A 19,998-nucleotide genomic window follows, 5' to 3' on the forward strand; every position below is an offset into this window, starting at 1 on the left:
TTCCATTTTAATTTTCAACAGCCACAGACAGCTCTCTGCCATGCTGCTTGGTGCTTGATTTTGTTATTTCTTTGTTGTTGTGTTATCCCTTTGTTCCAATAAAGAGGTTATTTAAAATATTTTAATTAAATTACATCTTGTAAATTCATATAATTAGCATCTTTATGCTTGGTGACACTAATAAGACCATAACAGACCTAAGAAATTATAAGAAAGCAAATCTAGACAGAGGTTCCTTTCTCTTGTTTCAGGGGCTAAAGTATTCTGATGAGGTCCAGCTAAGGAAGCTGAATTTGAAAACTTTACAACAGTTTCCCTTGACCAAGATCCTTCCATGACTCCTCCTAAATTACTGTAGTTGCATCAGGGTAGAATTCAGATCTTTATGTGGAATAGAGCACAATTTGTGTCATGAAAAAACAAGAGTTTACAACATCCCTTCCTACAAGAAGAAAAGGTGTGGAGGTCATGGTGATGATATGACTGTCTCTGCTGCACAGCAGTCACTGCCCCTTGCAAACACCCATGCAGTTGAATAATTCTCCCCAGATGGTTCTGTTGCAGTGCATGTCATCCATGCAGCAGAGTAAGAGGCAGAGGACCCAGCCCTCAGTCTTGCTTATCAGGGCTGACCAGCTAAACTCCTCCAAGGGAGCTTCATCTGAACACTTTCTGTGCCCAAGGAGCCAAGTCAGAACATGAGATTTCAGTGCAGGCTGCTTCCAGAATGACACCATTTCCTCATTAACAAAATGACAGATTATACAGGATCTTCACCATGCCAGCAGCAGGTAGTTACAGAAGTGAAATGAGAACAATGTGGCATGGTACCCTTTTCATATGTACAGCTTTAATTAAGTTAGTGGCACAACTCATGCTACTAAAGAAGAGTAAAGAAAAGATTAATAGAAGCAATATCTAGATCACAGGCAATTATAATGGCTCCAGTCATCTAATTAAGAAATTCAGCTCTTGAAGTGGCTTTGTTTTTTGTATGCCAGCCACATGGTTTTATAATTGAAACACCCACAGTGCATAAAACTCTTGTGAAGAGCATGTGGATACACAGCTGTTTTGGAAATGACAATAAATAAATTAGTGTCTTAATTCTTTCTACCTGTAAATATGCAAAGAGGTCAGAGCTGCAGTGACAATTTATAGAACAACAAGGAACATATCTGAAATTAATAAGAGTGAGAGTCCATTTTCTTAGGCTCAGGAAAAAGTCATAGAAACTTACCAGTCAATATATTCTTTTACTGCGCTGAGTAAACAGTAAAAAGAAAATGTAATTTGCTCACAGGCTATTTCATTGTGGAGAAAATTGTGGGAATGGCATCTTTTTATTAACTTATAAATATATGTGCATATATAGGACAATTTAAAAACTGGTTTCAAATACTGATGGATGCCATATATATATTACAATGAAATGAATAAATTTTGGAGAGGATGAAAAGTTAACTTACACAATTCTAACAGCTGCAGCCCAACTTTTAATATAAATACAGGATTAATGAGAAAGGGCATTAGGCAGTTGGTGCTAAGGGTGCCAGGTAGCAAATGTGAAACGTGTAATTTTTAAGGAGAGAAGTGTCTTTCACCCAGACCCAGGTTTACGCCCTGTGTGGATGTTCCTGCAAAGTGATGGAGATTTCAGATGTTTAGAAGTCCAGTCTCCAGATATTGCTGGAAAGCCCTGTCCTCTCAACCTAGATCCATTTCACGGGGCTTTTGCTGACTCATTGGAAGTTTTGAAAAAGGTCCATGGTATCCTGGATCATTGGTAATGCTTGTCTCCTGAAAGTCATGTGCACAACCTTAGCTTTTGATAAGCTAGTGATGAACACTGAATTGTGTTCACAGCATTTCTGTATTGGAGTTTCACTTTAGGGCATGGAGAAAAGTATGGGTGAACAGGGAGACGTAGGGCTCTCCTTGGGCAAAATAAAGTCTAATAGTAGAGGAATCAATGCTGGTTCACCTAGAGCAGCTGGCTGAACAGGTTCATCTGTACTGGTGGGTAGCTCCTTGTCAGCAGTGCCAGAGCTGCCAAGCACCTTCCCCAGCTGTAACACTGCACAGAACTCTTCTGCCTCACTGGATGCCTCCTTGTGTGAAATCACAGAGCTACCCAATTGTAAGACTGTGAAGAGAACAGGAGGGACAAATATTCTGATGTTAAATATTGCAACACCTGACTTTCAGGGTGGCCAATCATGGGAACAACCAGCATTCAGGTGAGGAGAATGCATTAGGAGAACTACATATTTCCTGGGAAGACTCAGACACCTAATGGGAGAAAAAGGCGGCGTTGTACTCTTTCCTCATCCAATAACTCAAGAGTTGGGGAGGACATTTAGCTAAAGTGAGATTTGACACCACCTGAAGGGACTTGGAGACACATTCTCTATTATATAAAGCAGACACCTATACAGGACATTTAAATCGTACAACACAAAACAGGGTAAATTTAGGGCCAGACAGGTGATCATAGCTCAGAATTTGTGAGAAAAATGGCATTTCTATAGAGGGATAAATATTATTGTTTTCTGCCCTACTCGCTGCTGAAATGTCTTAACTTTTTATTTACTTGAAGGCATGATCTGAGTATGGTAAACCTAGCCATCTCTTTTTTCTACTTTCAAAACCACTGTCCCAGTTTCCATCCACCATAAATATAAATAACTTGGTTAGGAAAGGTGGCAAGGATGAGGAGAGGAACTTATTATCCTCTTCCCCACCAGCAATTTTCAATACCAGCTGCCACAGTGACATTGACACAGTGGGATCAAATATGATGAACCACAAGGTGCCACTTTAACTGTCACTTCAAATTCCTGGAGTCTTCATATATTTAGTCATGTTTATTTATAAGATAAATTTCCTGTTTCTATATTGGCACTGATTTTAAACTGTCTGAAACTAAACATTTGCCTGACAGAATGTGTCTCTGTCTTACTAAGTATGTATCATGGTGAATATCATATTCATAACCCAGAAAATTATTTGTTCCAGTCTATGGAACTAAACATCTATTGTAGTCTCATTTACTCTCCAGCCCAATCAACACACCATATTTTTGTCTCCTTTCAATCTAGCAAATATTCCTTCATGTTGCTGTGAGCTAATTTTGAGATTTCCTTGAGTGATTTTCAAATCACCTGACCATCTGTTTTAAATTTAAGCATCCCCAGATGCAGTCAATCCAAATATGGGAGTTATGTTGTAAATTACATTACGAGCTACCCTTTAAATTATCTGGAGTTCTGTTTGTTGATATTAACTGTTCCATGTGTAGGGCTATAATTGACTTTAAAACTTGTAAGCACTTTATTATCAAGAAGAAAGAACTCAGTGTTGAAATAATGTTGATGAAGGCAACAAACAAATCAATGCCTGAATCAGACTCCCAAACAGAGCAAGTTCAGAGGGATCAATTAATAGCAGCTCACTTGGAATGGGTGAGGTTGGTAACTGTGAAAACCCTGCTAGAGCTGTCCCAGGGTAGATGACAACAAATCATTTCCATCAGTTCAAAAGAATGAATAAATCTTGAGCTGGGCTTTGTGAGTAGGTTTCTGATAGGCATGCTATATGGGAATTAGGATTGGTGAGATGATTGTACATCTCTTCTAGAATTCCCTGTCTCAGAAATTGTAGATCTAGGACACTAAGGTCCTCGATTATCAGCAGCCATTATTTTCTAATGAATATTGAGTTGTTTTCATATAAAATGCACAAATTAATCTTGGATTTAAATTATCAAGTTTCAACACAACAAAAATCAGAGCAAGTGTTCCTTCTGCCACAGAAGGGCAGTGTGGATGGACTGGGCCACAGAAAGTAGGAGAAAAAGACAAACTTTCACTGCAGAAGAAACTATTGCAAGAAAATTTGTTTTGCTGACTCAATAGTCCTCTGTCAGGAGGATGAAGACACATCTGTTAAAGAATGAACATCACAGCTGTTAATATGGGGCCTTGCACCAAATCTAAAATTCACTTCCTATAGCTAAGAGAACATCAGATCTATTTAAGGCTACTGCTGAATGTCTCTTGGCTACAGAGAGGACTTAGCTAATGAAGTGTCAGACCAAAGTAGGACGATTTCAAATTATTTTTATTTTTCTTTGAAGACTGAGTTCTGCTGCATAGAACTGTTTGTGTGGAGGTCTGATGAATAATAGTTGCAGTTATGGATCCATGGGGATCCAAGGAAAGTCAATTCAGCAGAGGAAAATTTGAGGAGTGTATTTACTCTGTAACCACAATTGAGAAAATACAGCTGGGTGAGGTGCCAATCAAAACCAGAAATTACTTCCTCTAACAATTTGGAAGATGGTTTTAAGATGAATGAAATAACAGAATCATAGAATGGCTTGAGATGATCTTGTTCCAACACCCCTGCCATGGGCAGGGACATTTTCCACTAGACCAGGTTGCTCCAAGCCCCCATCCAACCTGGCCTTGAACACTTCCAGGGATGGGGCAACCACAACTGTTCTGGGCAACATGTTCCAGTGCCTCACCACCCTCACAGTATAGAATTTCTTCCTAATAACTAACCTAAACCTACTCTTCCAGTTTGAAGCCACTCCCCCTAGTCCTGTCACCACTTGTTAAAGTCCCTCTCCAGCTCTTCAATAACTCATCTGGGTCCTGGAAGATGCTCTAAGGTCATCCTGGAGCCTTCTTTTCCTAAGGCCAAACTATTCCAACACTCTCAGCCTGTATTCACAGGAGAGACATTCCAACCCTCTGATTATCTTTGTGACCTCCTCTGGACTCATCCCAACAGGTCCAGTTCTTCCTTTGCTGTGGACCCCAGAGCTGGATGCAGCACTGCAGGTGGGATCTCACCAGAGCAGAGCAGAGCAGAGCAGAGGGGCAGAATCCCCTCCCTCACCTGCTCCCAGGGGCTTTGGATGCAGCCCAGGACAGGTTTGGCTTTCTGGGCTGCAAGGGCACCTCGCTGGGACATGGTGAGCTTCTTATCCGTCAGCACCCTCAAGTCTTTCAATGCCTCTATCCCCCAGCCTGTATTTGTGCTTGGGATTGTCCCAACCCAGGTGCAGGACATTGTTATTTCTAGTAGAGAAGAAGGAACTTTAGACAGACAGCTGGATAGACAGAGATCAAGAAATTGTGATCCTTGGGCAAGGGAACAAAAAAAAATTAGATTAGTTTTACTGTTTATAAAATGTCCCTTAGCAAGAATTGTATTTTTTGATGTTTTTCATTTGTTAATAGTAATACCAGCCAGGAAGACATTCCAGGAGTTCATGGATGGATGGAGATTTCAATATACTCTGCATGGGCTGAATGAAGCAGAACAGAAATTGGCAAAACAGGGTTATTATCTTTGTTATTTAATATTCATAATAGAGTGATCCTCAGACAAGTCTAACCAACTTTATACTGCAGTAGTTTTTCTGCTTAGTCTTTTTCAGCAAATTTAAGCTCTGCAGTCCTGATCTTACTGTCTAAACAACGTGCTGAAAAGTCTGATTTAAAAAAAGTTTAAGGCAAGAAATGAAGACTAAATAAGGTACACAGCCTTCAGCAAGTCTGGGTTTCATTCTGAGCTTTCCAGGTGTGAGGACACAGACAAATCATCACATGAATGAACACAACTTTGACATTGGTGGGAGGACACTGACAGTAAGTTCAAAACCAGTCTTCCAAGGGTCTTAGAGAGGAGCAGAAGGAGACAAATACGCAGGAAATATTTTTGGGAATATTTCCAGTTCTCTAAAGCAAGAGAAGAGAGAAGGTGACACATTGTGGGAGTTGGTTACATGCCAGAGGAGAATGGTTCTGTTCTGTAGGACACCCAGTGTCTGCTTTGAGTAGCTGCCCTGGATCTACCTATGCTGGGATGCCAAGTTAGTTTTAATAGCTAAAACAGCTTTAAATATCCCATAAAGGGTACACTTCCCTGCAAACTGTCATGCAAGGAGTATAATTTCAGTTTTTTTATAATATTTAGGAACTTAAAGAGAAATAGAGGCTTATACAGGTCATTGGAGAGCAAGTCCAAGCCAGCAATCTTTGTTACTTTTTCTCTAATCCCATTGCTTGAAGATCTCTTCCAAAAAAATCAAATTTTCTAGCACAAGGATTTTTAAGATACGTCTTCGTTAGGCACCTTCCTAATTACAACTGCTTGACCATATTGATGCTTCCTGAAAAATTTATGTATAATTTTTACAAGTGGTGTAGCCTTGATTCTGGCATATTTCTGAAGACACTTCTGTTCTGAAAAGTTTCAGAGTTGAGTTACAGTTTAGAGGAGGAATGTTCTGCAGCAAGAAAAACAGCAACTTCAAAGTAATGTTTTGTTTATATTCAGTCCTTTCTTCATGAGATTCACTTGAGCTTGTTTAACTTTCATGTAGATTCAGTTTCAAAGAACAACGCTGGCTTCAAAATTAGAGCAAATTCAAAAGGGTGGTGGAGAGGTGGAGAAGAGATTTGGGCTGAGGAAAAAGTTTTGCCTTCTTGACTTTTTAACTCAGTAAATTGATCTTCTATTGTTTTTTGTCATCTTTCAAATGAAATGGGAGCTGCTGAGTATTTATTTCAGCCAAGGAATAAACCACACAGCATTGATGCTTAAAAATGTTTCTGCTCTACTTTGAAGCACTTGTTGCTTTTTATTTTCCTACAGGAGAGCAGATGAAACACTTGGTGCTGACATTCCATGTGTGCATTCTGTTTTGAACGTCTGCCATTCCATTTGGATGATCCATAATATTTTAAGCATACACAGACTTTTCTTTCTAGACTAGACTCCTTTCTACACAGTACACTCCATTGTCTCATTTTTTTAAACTTTATGCAAGAGCTGTTCCATATGAGAAGTTGTTTTGGGAAATGCTTAAAAAGGACACACAGAGCTGTCAGAGTGACATTTTCTCATCTTAATTGTAATATTTTCAAGACTTATTTATTTATTTATTTATTCATTTATTTATTTATTTTTAAATTCATGTCCTCTGCATAAAATTTGACAGCCAGGATAGACTGAGGTCAGAATACAGTTGCTAAGATTAATGCATCTGCAATCAATCTCCATTAAAAGCAAATGGAACTACTTTCTGGTATTCTGGCCTGCTGCAGATTTTGTTAATTTGGTTCTTTCTTGTGAAATTTAGCTTGAGGTGTAAAGACCCTACTGACTACTCTCCCAAGTAGGTGTGGTTCTGTTAACACTGCCATTTTTGTTAGCACTGCCTCCCATCTTTGGGCAGGAGTAAATCTCTGTCAAGGATGAAATTTTTCTCAGTTACAGCGTTTGAGGAGTTCCACCATCCCCTACTTGTAGTATGCATTTATTTCCACCAGCATGTCTTGCATCCCAGTAAGGCCAAATGAGCTTTAGTCTCAAATATCCATTAAAGGAGTGCTCCTTTTGACCACTTTTTTATTTTTTTATTTTTTTTTTAAATACCCATTTCTAAAAGCTTTACAGCTCAGGCTACTTGAAATTGAAATAGCAACAAAAATATTCTCAGAAATTAAAATGAGAAATTAGGTTTTTAAGACCTACTAGTATGCCCAGTTTTTATTTTATGATGAGAATGTTCTTCTTTTTTTTATTTCATCTATGAAATTGGCTTTGATAGTGTGTCAGCTTTTGATACTTGAAGTTATACTAAAATACTTTCATTCATTCAAAACCAGGAACTTTCAAATTAAAAAAATAAAACATGTTGGCATAAAAATAAAAGTCGATTTTCTTTGGAAAGTCACATTTATTATTAGACAGCTTGAAAGGGAAAAATAAGCCATCAGTTATTCTTAAATTAATCTCTTCAGAAACACAAATATCAGATTGTCTATTCCTGTCCTCATCAGTTTGTAGTTGTTCATGTAAAAACTAAGACCATGTATTAAAACATTGCAGTATGTAGCGCACCAAACCTAAATCATTCCTTAAAGGTGCAAGAGGGATTTCAGGAATGAGGAAAAGGGTGTGCAGAGGGTCAAACAACCCACCCAGAGGCACACAGGAGCTCTCTGTCACTGCCCTCCACCAGGCCTGGTTCTGAATGTCGATTGTGTCCTTCCCTCACAGTGCTTTGAGTCTGCATTTACACCAGCCATTCCACATTCAAATAAATGCAATGTGGAGTCAGATATATATTTATATATATATATATATATATATATATATATATATATATATATATTTGGTTCTCACATTGCAAATTCAGAGGAACACACGTTTATTATTAATGTTGATAATGAGATAATGAGCTGTCACTGGGGATTGTGATGAGCAGCATCAAGGCAAGTCTATTGCTAGCATCCACAGTGGAATTTCTGCCAAGGAAATGTAATGAGGAAGACTGGGGGGGCGGGGGGGGGGAAAGAAGCAACAGCACCTGGTAGTGTGAGGGGTGTGTGGGCTGGAAACACTATCTTGGGAGATCTGCAGTTCTGCTTGTAGAGATGCAGTTTAGCCTGTCATTTAGCTTTTTCTGGTAGTTTTCCTTTTGAAATGAATATTATGCTCATTACAGGTGCCAAACTGACAGCCCTTAAGCTTGAAGCTTCTTCTTACAAAATCAAGTGTAGTAAGCAGCAGTAAGAGAAGCTTTTTCAGAAATGCCTGTCAATAAGTCTCCACCTTGGCCAGGCAAAACTGAAAATAGCTAAAATTCATCTTTGGTCTTTGTACTTTACCTGGTAGCAAAGGGATTTTTAATGCTGCTTGTGCTGTTTCCACTTTCACTTTGGAAATTAATTGGTATCAACATATTTGTCTTTTGTCCTTAACAAACCCTAAAGAGGAGTACCCTTTGATTGCCTTTATCTCACCTTGTTATTGATAAGTGATCCCAGCTTTAACACTGATTATGTACCACCATCATTAAGTTGGTAGTAATTAAGTTTTGAAGGGTCTTAAATGACACTTAAGAAAACATCTAATGGAAAAAGCTGAAAAACTTATTATAGGCCAAGACAGCAGTGGTTATATCACAATGTGTGTAGCTTTGTGATCCCCTAATGCTCTTGTTTACTCTTCTTAAAATATTGGCTTCCACAAATTCCACAATGCTCTCTGCTAAGGTCCTGCTGGTTTGCCTTTCTTTGGAGCAGCTGAGTTGTCTGATTTTCAGGTATGGTTTGTTGAGTTCATAATAAAAAACAAGACAGAAGGAAAACCTCCAGAATGCACCTATTTATTCCCTCTGCTCTGTGGAAGTATCAATTCTGTCTAGTCCACTCCTGAGGGGCATTTTTCAAAAATGACCTCAAAACATTTCAAAGAATGGAGTGTCTTTATAGCAAGAATGACCTTCTGAAAACACTGTAATATTTACTTTGGTGTGAGTACTATCAAATAATTTCCTGACTTGTCTATACAGGGTTATTTAAAATAGCTCCTCCCTTTTCAGTGACCCTGGGATTGTCAGTCCCCTAGGAAAATTACGTCCCAACTTTCAGTTATGTTTTATTGGGCTTTTATGTCTATGAGTATATAGACATAGTATATGGACATGATATAAGTGTATCTACCTATACACTCATTTAAGTCTTTACTTGTCTGACACAGACCCAGAGACACAGCAGCGTGTGATGACAGAGGCTGAGATTAAGTTTGGGTCAGACCCAGCAAAGAAGCAGGAAGGAGCATGGTGATGACCTTCTTAATAATCCAGTTAACAGCTGTAAAATGGGAGCAAGATATTGATGTTCATAAACTCTGCCTCATCCATCAAGTGTGTTGTGACCTATGAAGAAACTTAGATGCACCAAACTTAGCACTGAAAGGAACTTCTGGGCACAGTGGGGCTCAAACCCCTCTGTTTCATTGGAACTGGAGATCATTGGATGTATTGAAAGCAGTTGTGAAAGGCCAGATGAAATCTGATTTACCTGACCACTGTTCTTTACCCTGTGCTAGTGGATCTTCAATTTTGTGTCCACCTAGAGGAGAAATCCCAAAGGAAGAACAGCACATAGGCTTTCATCAATCATTAATCTCTTTGAAGACACAGTCTCTTCCACTGCTTCAATAAATTAAAGCAACAACCTCTGTTACCAGTTCTTATCCGGAAACCAACACTAACAGAAATTGGAATTTCATTAAGAAATCCACAGAATACAAATCTGGGGAACAAGAACATTCCTGAAAGGGGGCCAGACCACAGTGCAATAAACACCAAAAATCAGAGCTGGCTGTCTCTGTAGAAAATCTATTTCTTCATACAAGTTTTACCCCAAAGTGGATGAAGTCACTGACAGTCTCTTGATGGCCACCAAAGAGAACCTCTGTCAGGTAATGGATGGTGGAAGGAGAGGGTCAGAGCTGAGGGGCTCTGTGGGCAATGTTAAATATTCCTTCTGATCATGACACTGTAAATGTGATCAAATTGGAACTGGTAGTTAGTATGGGAACAGGTACTCAACAGCCACTCTGCCCTTCAGTTCTTTAGGCTATTTTTTTTAGAGAAAATGCCCAATTTATGTTTTGAAATGTACACAGAGATTTCTCTGGAATAAATATTATGGACTTTTAGGTTACATTTTCAAGTAAAACAAAAAGGAAGTAAAACACAAAATTGTCAACCTCAAAAACTCTGCCTAAACTCTCATTGTGATGTATTGCCCTGAGAAAGCCTGCCAGGCTGTTTAACACCTTTATTGCTTGATCCTGGGAGCTCAATTTATTATTTACTGATCCTTCTCCTGTCATTGGTCATGACTACATATCTGGTTATATTATTCCTAGCAGGTTTTTCAGCACACATTGGTTCAAAAATCAATCACTTCCTAGATCCATCATTTCTGTCCCTCTTTTGGGCTACATGTCTCAAGTGCTAATCTGCCAGTGGCAGTCTAATACTGTTTACAGCAGCACCTGCTTTTGCCACATGAGGAAAGAAACACTTGCCTCTTGTTTCTTCAGCCAAAGCTCTGTAATAAATAGATGGCATGGACAAATAAATACATTTATCTCTCTAACAGTACAGGAGTTCCCTGTTGTACATTTATTTATGTTCGGCAAATTTTCACATGTTTTCACCATTCCTCTGGGAAGATGGTTCTTCAAAATATCAAATCATCAGTATTTGTTTGAATTACTGTCATTTTATACTACCTTGAGCTTACTTTCATCCTATTACTTATCCTCTTAAGTGATATTCTAAATCATTCTCATCCTCTTGTTGCTTATTCCTCTCTGTATTGCATCCCAATATATGAATTTCTAATTTTATTCATCATTCTTACTGTTCATTTATTACTTAAGGATTTTAACATATGCTTTTGGATAAATCTTTTGATGGCATTTTTTTCACACTTAAATGCAAGGTATGGAGAAGGATGTTTATGATAACACTGGCTTATTTTTCTGCCATATCTCTTTGCAAGCAACCACACAATTTCTGTTGTCTTTTTTAGAATTGGCCTTTCTGAGTTGTTTTTCTCTCATGCAGTACTGATAGTTATCTTATTGATTTTGTGAATTTGCAGATCCTATTTTGTTCTCTTTTGATAGAATCATAGAATCATTACGCTGAAAAAAAGCCCCTAAGATCATCAAATCTGAGCATTTACCCAGCACTTCAGCCCAACTGAGCAACCCCACGTTCACCATTAAACCATGTTCCTTTAGCACTACAATTACACCTCTTTTAAATATCTCCAGCAATGGGGACTCCACCACTTCCCTAAGAAGCCTGTTCCAATGCTTTACAACCCTTTTGATGAATAAATGTTTTTCTAAATATCCAATTTTTTGGCCAATTCCTCTTGTCCTGTCACTTGTTACTTGGGAAAAGGGATTGACCCCCACCTGTCTGCTGCCTCTTTTCAGGGAGTTGTAGAGGGTGATAAGGTTCTTCCTGAGCCTTCTTTTTTCCAGACTGAACATCCCCAGCTCCTCCTCATCAGCCCTGTGCTCCAGACCCTTCCCCAGCTCCATTTCCCTTCCCTGGACAGGTTCCAGCCCCTCAATGTCTTTATTGGAGCGAGTGGCACAGAACTGGACTCAGCACTTGAGGCATGGTCTCACCAGTATCCAATCCTATCCTTGTTTTCAAAGTCTCATAAGTTATTATAATCCATTTTCACATTTTCTCTGATGTTCTCATCTTATTTACTGCTTTGCCAGGCTACCACTGTGCTAAGTTTTGCACAAGGGCCTTTCCTTAAAGAAGATACATTGTGGATTCATCACAAATGTGGTTGGTTTACCTTGGCTGGATACAAGATGTGCAGCAAAGCTGCTCTGTCACTCCTCTCCCCAACTGGACAGGTGAGAGAAAACATAAAGGCTCGTGGAGTGAGATAAGGACAGGAGATCACTCACCAGTTATGGACTTCACTCGCGGAAATTACCTTAATTTATTACCAAACAAAGCAGAGCAGGATAACAACAAATACAACCCAAATCTAACTACACTTTTCCTCTAGCCCTCACTTCTTCCCAGGCTCAACTCCACTCTCAAATTCTCTCCCTTCTCCCCATCAGAGGTACTGGGGGACTGGGAATGGAGGCAACAGTTCATTGTATGTTGCCTTTGTTCCTCCTCCCTCCTTGGGAACAGGACTCCTCACTCTTCTGCTCCAGTGGTGTCCCTCTCATGGGAGATCATCCCCTGCAGCAGGCTGACCCTGTCTGGACACCAGGCACCCACCAAAGACTCTCTATCATTCCCTTCCACAGTTGGACAGGGGAGAGAAAGTAAAATGAACAGTTCATGGGTTGAGATAAGGGCCAGGACAGATCACTCTCCAAACACCATCACCCGAAAAACAGGCTCATCTTAAGGATGTTAACTGTATTTATTGCTAACAAAATCAGAGCAAAAACACCTTCTCCCCACCCCTCACTTCTTCCCAGCCCTTCCTCCTCCCCAGCATGCAGGGAGACAGGAATGAAGGTTATGGTCAGTTCATCACACGTTGTTCCTACCCCTGCTCAGGGAGAGGAGTCATTCCCCTGCTGCACAGTGGGGTCCCTCCCACAGGAGACAGCGCTCCAAGAAATATTCCAAATGGAGTCCATTTCATGGGAAATCACTCCTCCCCAAACTGCTGCAATGTGGTTTGTAGCCTGCCCTGCCGTCACAGGAGCTGGACGAATGCCGGCTAGCTGGTCCCGGTGTGTGGCCGGAGGAGACCACGAGGTCTGCCACTCCCAAGCTCTTCGCAAGAACCCCGGGTAGCGGTGCTGTCTGCGGCATGGTGGCGCAGGGGAGAGCATGGCTAAAAAGTTCTGGGGTGAAGGAAGGAGAGCAGACACTCGCATGGATGCCAAGGAGCTTTATTGTATGCGGCCAAACCAGGGATGGTGTCAGGGAAAGACCCTTGGGAAGGCACTGATAAAGGCAATGAGCATGACATGAGGAGACACGAGGGAACCAATAAACGAAGCCCAGAGGTGGAGCGAGAGGCACAACTGAACCAATAAGGATTGCACAGGGGAGGGAAAAGGCTCAGGGGGCAAATCATGTCTCAAATAAGGGATAACTGACACAGAAAGTTCTCGAAATAAGGGGGAGGGGGTGGTTACAATGACAGGGGAACTGGGCAGCAGCAGGAGGGAGGAGATAAACTTACAAGGACATAAAAGGAAGGACTAGGGGATCAGTCACCTTGATGGACAGGCCACTGGCGGGAAAACAAGGGACAAACAGCTCCAGGACAAACCATTGTGAGGGAGGAACATGGGGGGAACCGAGGATCAAACCATAATTTCAACTTATAAAATATAACCAACTTTACAACAAAACTTATATCTTAAAACACGCAGTGCCACAGAGAGTATAACACCATCTCCACAGGCTCTGTCTTAGGCTGCTCCAGCCTGGGCTCTTCTCTCCACTGGTCCCTGCCAGGACTGTGCTCTAGCACAGGCCCACATCCTCCCACAGGATCACAGCCTCAGTAGGCATCTCCGTGCTCTGGTGTTGCAGCGGGATCACTGCTCCCCATGGACCCCCAGGGGCTGCAGGGGGATCTCTGCTCCTCAGGGACCCGCAGGGGCTGCAGGGGGATCTCTGCTCCCCATGGACCCCCAGGGGCTGCAGGGGGATCTCTGCTCCCCAGGGACCCCAAGGGGCTGCAGGGGCACAGCTGCCTCACCAAGGGCTGCCCCAGGGGCTGCAGGGCAATCTCTGCTGCAGTGCCTTGAGCATCTCCTGCCCCACCTTCCCCACTGATGTTGGTGCCTGCAGAGATGCTCCTCTCACATGTTCTCACTCTGCTCTTCCCTAGCTGTAGTTGCAAACTGTACAATAACTTTTTTTCCTTTTTAGACATGTTATCACAGAGGCATTATGATCATTCCTGATGGGCTCGCCCTTGGCCAGGGCCAGATCCATCTTGAAGACATTTGACATTGGTTCTGTTGGACATGGGGGAAAACTTCTGGCAGCTTCTCACCCTGTGCCTCCCATGAAATCTTGTCGCACAAACCAAATGCAACGAGATAAATAATTCAGAAGATAAATACTCAAAGAGAGAAAGAAAAATTGTCAGTGAAGACAGTTGTGTGTAGATCATACATCTTGCTATTTAGATGTATTCCTGATATCACATTCTCGTTTTTAGAGCTTTCTGTTTAGAGACACAAAGGTGTGTGATGCATTAGACTGTAAGGTTGGCTGCACACTATTTTAGATACTCCACAGGAATATTCAGTTCTTAAGAGATATAAATTTTCATGTTGTCTCATTGAGGACCCTCTGATGTGATCAAAATCACAGCATAGGCTGTGACTATAGGAGGTTGTGAGGCCTTAAAATGGGGAATGGGGCTCACAGAGAACTTCAGGGAAGAGTTAAAATATCATGAGCAGCCAAGAAAGCCAAAAGAAGGGCGAAAGGGAAGAAGAAAACTTTCCTTGTCTAAAACAACCTTCTGGGACTGTTTAAACTTAATTTAAACCTCTCTAATTTTTCTATAAACCCAGATCAGGAATATTGAAATGGATTAATAATGTTTTCTGTTCACTTTTACAGCAACTAAACTTTTTTAAGGACTTGAAAAAATAGTAGCTAACATTTTGAGGATAAGTGTCTTTATTTCTTTTTAAGGAATGCTTATATTTGAATCTGTTAAACACAACATAAAGTCTGCTATTTTTCTTTCAAAGTTACACTCTATGCCAGAGCATATCTTTCAACAAAATAGAAGTTTTCCTTAACTGACCTCTGCTGGAGCAGTTTTGTTTTTGTCCTAAAAGAGATTCTGGCAAGGACACTGAAGGTTCCAGATTTGCTCTGTGACTCTTGCTCATTCTGTGGCTCTCAATGGGCTATGCATTATTTACTGAAGCACAACATGTGCCTTGATGACCCTGAAAAATGGGCAGTCTACAAAGCAAAGCAGGATCTCTGCTCGGAGGATTTTACAGTCTTCTGAAGTATTTTTGGAAGCTATAGAAAGCAGCAGAGTTCTCACCATTACCACTGCACTGAGTCCAGCAGCTCTTGGGGTAAGGTGTATTTTTCAGAGCTGCTGCACTCCCAGAACAGTTTCTCTGGATGACGAGCCACATTCTACAGGAAAACTGGAAAACAGCTACTACAGTCTTTGCTACTTTGGTATCACACAGTTGCTGATGTTGGAAGTGACCTCTAGCCTATATCCTGCTCAAATCAGGGTTAGCTAAACCAGGTTGTTCAGGGATATGCCCAGTTGGGTTTTGAATATATCCAGGGACTGAGACTCCACATCTCTGGGCATAACAGTTTCAGTTATGCCCAGAGATGTGGAGTCTCAGTCCCTGGATATTCAGTTCTTAGTCATCCTCACACTTAAAATGTTTGTTTCTTCCCTGTGTGTCAACATGTGCCTATTGGCTCTTGTGCTTTCAGTGAGTAGTAGAGCTGAGGAGAGCCTGACTCCCTCTTCACTGCAGCCCCACACTCCCCAGCCAACTCCTTGTACACATGGATAAGATTCCCTCTGAATCTCCTCTTCTCTGGTTCCCTCTGAGCCATCCCTTCTCTTACAACTTCTTCTTATCTGTCAGATGCTACAGTCCCTTTAAACATCTTTGTAATCCCCCACTGGACTTGCTTCAGGACAAACAAAATTCTCTTGCCTGGGGAGCTCAGCACTGGACACAGCACTCTCAATTTGCAGCATCAATACTGAGCAGAGTGGAAGGATCCTGCATCCATCCCTTAAAACTGTACCTAAAAAAAAGTGGAAAGCTTTCTTGGGAGCACAGTGAAGGCCACATCAAAGTTTTGAGCTGCCTGGAGGGGTATCCAACTTTTGTCTCTATGCTGCATTGCCTCCTGTGCTGCTTTCAGAGTATACAAGGGCTCATGTATCAGTAAGAAGGCTCTGTCTTTGTGTGTTGTTTACTCCTGATCTAGATCAGTCTTGAGGAAGACTGCGTGTGATTGAAATTGGATGCCCAGGGACTCTTTGCCCCAGAGAGGTTTCTGAGCATTTTAAGTGCAGCATTGGGGTGTGCCCTGGTATGCAATGAAGCGACGAAGGCTATGTGATATGCTTCCTTTGAAAGACAGCTCTTATGAAAAATTCAAGAGGAAATGCTTTCCTTTTGTTCACTGCCAGTTCATCTAGCTTGCAGCTACAGAAGGAGAGATTATTATTTTGGGGTACTTTAATGTGTGGGAGCTTTTAAGTGGATATAGATTTGTTCTGTTTGTTGTCAAGGTGCCAGAAGTTTTTGAAGCCTGATAATGCTCTTTCTATGTTTTATTCAGGTTGTCATCACTAATGAAATATAATTTAATTTTACCTTCCTATTATGTTTTTCTCATCTCACTATCAAAAAAGAAAGTGTGCAGAATAGTTTTTATCACTGCTTACAAATAAGGGAGCTTTACAAACAAATGTATGCAAAAAATTAATGGTTTTGTAGAAAGGCTTTAATTTATTATTTAGCTCTATTTCTCCAGTGATAGTAAAAACATGCTTTTTATGAACATCACAGTACCCTTAATTCTTGAAGACAATTTACACATTAAAAATAAATTGCAAAATCCCAGTAGGTTTCAGCATGTTGACACATTTTAGATTAAGGATGGTAATTTTGATGGTTGCTAACTTTTAAATAAGTAAGTTAGATGGCTAAAAATGATTAGTGAGTGCTGGGGTTTTTTTAAAAAAAGGAGGAAAGCCCACATTCCTGAAGACTAGACTGATTGCCTTTCTTCTTCAAGATGGAATCTCAACACTTTTTCCTTTCGTCTAAGAGTTCAAAAAGAAAAATGAACAAATAACCTAACGATGGCAGGCTGCAGTCTGGGGAGGACCTGGAACTGCATCTTCTGAGAGATCCCCAGGGTATGGATGTTTGTTCCTGCCCTCATTCCAGTGGGAGCTGCTCAATCTCTCATTGCCTAGTCAGGGATTGTTTCTACTCTTTAATGCAGCCTTTGTGTCAACTCAATGTCCATCCAGGAAGGCAAAGGGGGAATTGCTGAAGTGGTTCCTTGTGGTCACAACTGGTAAAATTACCAGACAGAGATTTTAAACTTCCTTAAACCCACGTCCTGTCCTACTCACCGTGAGCATTGACTCCATCATCACCTCACTGCTGTCCTCAGTGTGGAGGATCCTCCCTTCTGCCCACCCTATCTCATGGATTTATTTTGTGTTCTCACTGCTTCTGCAGCATCGCCTCCTGCAGCCCTGGCACCCATTTCCTGACAAAAATCTCACTCATTCATTTCCCCTTAATCTTCCTCATCACACTCCCATAAATCCTCTTGTGGTCCCAGAATTGCACTTGCTTGAAACACATCTTAAAGAGAAGCAGCCCTTTGGCTACCAGGTATATTTTCTGTCCTTTTGCAGATTTTTATTTAAATCCTATTTCTTTTTGCATTCCTTCATTAGGTTGCTGTCAAACCTCTGTGCATATTTGCCTCAGGATAATAGACTACATATGCATAATACATAGTTTGGATGCCAATAGATTTTATTACAGTTTAGGATAGTGGTTCTGCTTAATTTCTTGCTATCCACAAACTAGGTGGTAAATTGTTGTCTCTGACAGGAAGGTTATACGACAGGCTAAATTTTACCCTGAGTTACATTCAAGCATCTTTCTATCAAATTCGAATTTGGTCTATAATGCATTTGGAATTGAAACAGAGAAGTTCTGGCCTCCTTATCAGACCTGACATACAATCCTGTTACATTACAGATGCACTTCCTTGATATAAAGAAAGTGAAAAATCCCCAGTTCATGGTGAATTTTTGTGGTTAATAGTATCTGATAAAATACAAGTGAATGAACAGCACCTTGAGGGAAGGTTGGATGGGTGAGGGAGACAAGGCATCCAGGCAAGCATTGTTACATTTCTAGCAGAAGGGCAAAAGCAAAGATAAATGTAGGTCACTGGAAAAGCCAGAAGCAACAGTAAAATACCAGAGAAAATTCCAGAAGGAGCAAGACAAAGTGACTGCAACAGTGCTTAATCCTCATCACCTCTCAGGACATACTCAAAGCAGATGTAAAAGCCAGAAATCAGCAAAGCTACATCAGTCCTTTCCCCCTCCTTCAGTAGGGCATGAGAAACAAAATTGTCATTTTGCAAACTCACTTCTTTATGTCCGCAAGGTCTCAAGTTTCTGAAAAAAATCCTCATTTTGGAATTTCACTAACAGTTCACTGAAGAACAAACCCAAGCAAGACACTGCTCTGGCCTCACTGTGTGAATGGAAAGTGTTCCAGAAACAGCTGGATGTGACACTTGGTGCTATGGTTTGGCTGATGTGGTGTTTGCCAAAGGCTGGATTTGATGATCTTGGAGGTTTTTCCAACCTCAGTGATTCCATGGTTCTGTGATTCCATGGAATGCCCTTGCACACCCCTACAGAAGGATGGCAAGTCCCTCACCTGCCTTCCCATGCTTGGCTGTTGTTTCCTGGACCCCAGAGTTCAGCAGTACCAAACTCTCCCATGCAAGGAGGGTGATGGCACAGCTTGTGTGTACCCTGGGTCAAAACCAGGCTCCAGTTTGCTCCAGCTTGTCAGCTGCCCTTTCCCTTTCCCATGTTTGTAATCTGGATACAAAGCAGTTGTGCTTTTGGCATGTGCAATAAATAAAACAAGGAGTGGGAAAAGGTATACAAGCATTAGGACCACATGCAAAATTAGAATATTCTGAAAAAATATTAAAATCTGGCTGGCCTCCTGCATCTCTCTCCCTCCCAGATTGCTTTTCTCCCTTCCCAGATTTATTTTCTAATAATCTGTCCCATCTGTCAGACACAAGATCACTGGGGCATTTTCAGGGTTGATTCATCCAAACATAAGAGATCCCACCCACAAGGATGCATCTTTTCTGTACAGAACTGACTATATGGAAGATAATTGGAAGCAATTAATCACACCAAAGACAAACAAACTTGGACATAAATCATTAAGCTAACAAGAACATGATCTGCTTCGCTACCCCCTTCCATCTCCTCATCTGCCTTCACACAGCTTGGAAGAAAGGCCTTGGCTTGCAGAAGAGATGTTGCCAGTGCATTTTATGGCTTATAAAGATAGCAGGAGGGCTTGCTTTATTTTTCGCTTTGTATTTTTTTTCCCTTGTATGACTGTAATGTGAGTAAGTGTCTGTAGATCTTCCATACTGAGACCTCCAACCATGGATAAAGAGAGCACAGTCTATCCAACCACCATTAAGCATCTTTTTTCAGCCTTGTACTATTTCACCAGTGCACTGTCCATTCAGCAAGTTTTCATGCCTGAAATATCCACACTGACCCTTGAGATGTGTCAGCTAGTTTGTGTAACAAACTCTTTCTGATAACACTGTGGCTTTTATGGCCACTGTCTGCAGCCTCTCAGCTCTCATTCACATTCATCCTGCTGCACAGGAGCCTTGCATCTCTGACCTTATTCCCCACGACCTACTTGTAATACTTTAGATTTAATGGTCTTATTGTTGAGCTGCCCTTGGAGGGATCCTTATGCTTTTCCTACCAAAGTCTCCTTCAGAGAGGTGTCTTATCAGAGCATTTGCACTTCAAAGTG

This window comes from Melospiza georgiana, chromosome 1 (assembly GCF_028018845.1).
Source record: "Melospiza georgiana isolate bMelGeo1 chromosome 1, bMelGeo1.pri, whole genome shotgun sequence".
Classification (NCBI taxonomy): Eukaryota; Metazoa; Chordata; class Aves; order Passeriformes; family Passerellidae; genus Melospiza; species Melospiza georgiana.